This window comes from Nanorana parkeri, unplaced genomic scaffold (genome assembly GCF_000935625.1).
Source record: "Nanorana parkeri isolate BGI_ZX_2015 unplaced genomic scaffold, ASM93562v1 scaffold1702, whole genome shotgun sequence".
Classification (NCBI taxonomy): domain Eukaryota; kingdom Metazoa; phylum Chordata; class Amphibia; order Anura; family Dicroglossidae; genus Nanorana; species Nanorana parkeri.
The window spans coordinates 139,648-143,690 of record NW_017307970.1 but is presented as its reverse complement, the minus strand read 5'-3'; positions in this window follow the sequence as shown (position 1 = coordinate 143,690).

Below are 4,043 nucleotides of genomic sequence, written 5' to 3'. Positions count from 1 at the left end.
ATACTGTGGATATAGTAATTTTTTTACCTTCTAAATAATTTGTAATTCTGTACAGGCAATCTTTTGATAGAGGCATCCCTGGATCCAAAGATTGAGCCAGGTCAGCAAAGACCAGGTCCCCGACCTCCTCTATAGCAGCAGCAGCACAACTTGGTCAAGAACATGTCCCCATCCTGTTGACTGGGCAATAATAAACAAGCAGTATCACAGATGAGTGTAGATGAGGTAAGCTCTGTGCTTATTCCTCTTTAGTTCTCTTTCTTCCAGCTCTGGTTTACAGAGAATTATAGACAGGTGGAATAAATACACACTTATGTACTATTACTAGTTCAGTTTTAAAATACATTGAATATATGCAAGTACATTGTTTTTTAAATACATAAATGCATTATGTGATTGGTGATTTTAATATCTGCTGACAACTTCGAAGATCCTTCCCCCATAATGGTTCTTATTTAACTAGTCTTGATCTAATTTTAGCTACATACTTCCTTAGCCTGAGTCCCAAAGGCACAATCATGACAACTGACTCACAGATACAAATTTCCACTCTTGGTTGGGTTACTTATAGTTTTATTATTTTAATTAAAAACAAATGCATATTTTGTCAACCACACAGTTTTTGTCAATCATACACCCCCTTTTGAAATCCCATAGGGGTACTTGATGAGGTGGAACTTATCCCATCTAAAGCCTAAACGACTTAGTGTTATTTGCTGCTTCCGCTCCCTCTTTTTGTGTAGGACTGGATGGTTGATTGGAAGTACTTTGTGGTGTTAAATTGTGGACGGCAGAAAATGATGTAACATTTGGGGAAGAAATACCCACCTGTAAGGCCCATCAGACTGAGCCAGGCCAGGCCTGCATTGATTGCAGTGATGTGTTCCCCGACGTCAATTAGTTGGGCCGTAAAGAAAGAGATACAGACCACAAAAAATATCAACATGGCAAACGTGATACATTTGGCTTCACTGTAGTTTTTAGGTAGATCTTTGCCCATGTAAGAAAAGGTAAAGCACAGAAGGCTGAGGATGGCATTGTAGCTGTATTGTAAGATATTGTACACAGAGCTAAACTGACTGCATTCCACCAGAACTTGGTCAGAACTCAGTTCTTTGGTGGTAGCTTTTGGTGGGTTGGTGATGATCCAGATAACAGATATAAAAACCTGCACACCAGAAAGGAAGGCCTGGCATATGTACTGCCCGTTCTGTTTTACCCAGTAATCGTAGGTAGCCGGGAGCTTAGAAGACATTTTAAATATACAGACTATCTGAAAAGAACGTATGGAAATATAGGAAAAACTGACAGTGAGAGCAATACTGTATATGGGTAGTCTCATGATGCATTTTAACGTCCCTGGCTCACCCAAGTAGGACAGGATGCTGAGATATGAGACTGTTAGTGATGATAGCATGAGAAAACACATTTTTCCTCCTGCAGCTTTAACCACTGGGCTTGATAATTTAGCAAAAAAGGTCCCCATGATCACAATATTAAGCAGTATCCCCAAAATTGTTACAGTAAACAAACTTATAGTTATAGCGTTATTCCAAGTCATAAAGATTCTGGTTTTATCCAAACAGATGGTGCTCTTTTCTGTGGACCATTGGTCTTCTCTACAGGGCACACAGGTACCTGTGAAAGAAGATGATGAAGATGATGTCATAAATGCTCGTGGAATTTGTTTATGATTTATATTAAGCTACTTTGTGATATAACAATTCCACTCTGATTTGGACCTTTAGGGTTCCAACAAAAATCTTCCCCATCAGTGCATGGCATGCCATTGAGCCTGCCAGAGGATCTCCTTATGGCCCTGACCCTAAGACCATGTTTATAACATCCAATATTTTTAGTAGATTCATTTGAACAGCACTTGATGAAGGTAACAATTAACTCATGAATGCTACCCAGAATTTGTTAACATTGGAAGTGCAGACATTTTAGATCAGGGTGTTAAAAATGTTTTTCTTTTTTTTTGTAGCTGTCAGAACACTTTATAGGGACAGTGACTTAGTGGTTAGCACTTCTGCCTTGCAGCACTGGAGGTCCCTGGTTTAAATCCTGGTCAGGAGTTTGCATGTTCTGCTTGTGCTTATGTGGGTTTCCTCTAGGTTCCCTAGTTTCCTCCTGCACTCCAAAGACATGCTGTAAGTTTAATTGGCTACTGTGTAAATCAGCCATAGTATGTATGCATATGAGATAGGGATCTTAGATTGTACGCTCCTTGAGGGCAGGGACTGATGTGATTGTGCATTATGTAAAGCACTGTGTAAATTGCCAGCGCTATATAGATACCTGTAAAAAATAAACAGGGACACCTTTGTAGGGTTGCTGCCAATCATTTAAAGTATAGTTGAACTTTTTAAATATATTATCCTCTCACTCTTTATTCAATGTCTATATAATAGGTAAAGACAGACCTTAGATCAGTTGCCCAGATTATTTTCACTGCTCTGAGTTACGCAGGGCTGGGCAGCCTCATGATTCTCTAAATAGCTAGCAAATTGAGCAATATTGATTGATGGCTTTATCTATAAAAATAATGGGTTGCAATATCCATGCTCTCTGTCTGAGGATAATGGTCATTCGGAAGTGTAAAGGAAACCTGCAATATGTTTTTTTGCAGCAGTGTACGTGTTGCAGGTCATGCGGGTATATGAATTGTCATCGGTCCTAAAATTATTTTTGTTGTGTGGCTTGCCATTTGGGGTGCTTTTTGATTATCAGTTGGATGTAGGGGTGCTTGTACTGTAAGTCATAAGTTGAAGGAGGTTGCACCATACTATCTCAGGTGCTAATGTGGGTTGGTGTCATTCGCAGCCATCAGTAGGTGGTGGTCAGTTCATGAAAGCAGGGTGTAGTTCACAGTTCATTAATCCCTAAGTGAGGTCAGTTGCAGGTCATTAATACAGGGGCATGCACATTCTTGCAATCTCAAGTTACATTTACAAGAGCTGATGAGTGGTACTCTCATAGAGGAAATGTTGTTTGTGCCTGCGTCAACTTCAGGCACTAAAAGTCTGGGTTTGAACAGTCAGCCTTTTCATATATAGAGTGACAGAGGAAAACAGTTTAGAGGGAGAGAAGAACAAAGGTGTAGGGTGCTAGATCTCTTAAAGCAGAAGGTGTTATCAGCGAAGGCAGTTCTCCCAACGGTGGTGGCCAACGGTTGGTTCTTTGCTCAAGTAGGGGCTGAGTGTGCAAGGAGGAGACCAACCCTACCTAGTGCCTAGTTGTGAAGGAGAGGACAAGGAAGCAAAAGTTTGAACTGGAAGCACTTAGAACTTTGGGTGAATGAGCAGATTACCAAAAAAAGGCACATGAGAAAACACTAAGGATAAGGAACAAGTGGGTGCAAAAGAGAAGAAGCGGAGAACGGTGGCAGAGAGACAATCTATGCTAAGTGACAGATCGGAAAACAGGAACAAATCAGAAGTCTGTTAAGAAAAAAAACACACCAGTGGAAGAATTGCCACAGAACAGAAAAGCTGAGACTCTATGGAAGAGAGGGGGCAGGCAGAAGAACAGAGCCAGAGGAGGAGGTCCGCAAAAAAGGAAGAGGGGTTGGAAAACTGAGAAGAACAGAGAGTGGGAGGAGGTGCATGCACCCTAAGAATGTAAAGCTGAACATTTTCAATAGTCTTCCACGTCCTTCTCTTTTTATATTACATAAAAAGAGAGTGGTCAGAGCGCACATATACATCTGACTTCCCTCTCAAGTCTATTGCCCTTTCCAAATAATTAAATATATTCATTTCTAGGTTATACATAAATGTTATATATATTATGATGTACAAACCATTTGTATGGAGGTAGGTCCCAGCAGAACAGCTGATGCAGGCAAAACAACACTTATAGTGACCCTTTGGCTGCTTTTTTTGCCCTGGTAAGCACTCAGAAGAACACACTGATGACGGCACCTGTAAAATACAATTTTATTGAAAAAAAAAATCAAACACGGTAGAAAGGTCAATGTAGGGTAGTAACCTATAGCAATCAAAGAAGAACCATAATTCTGTAACATGAACCAAATGACG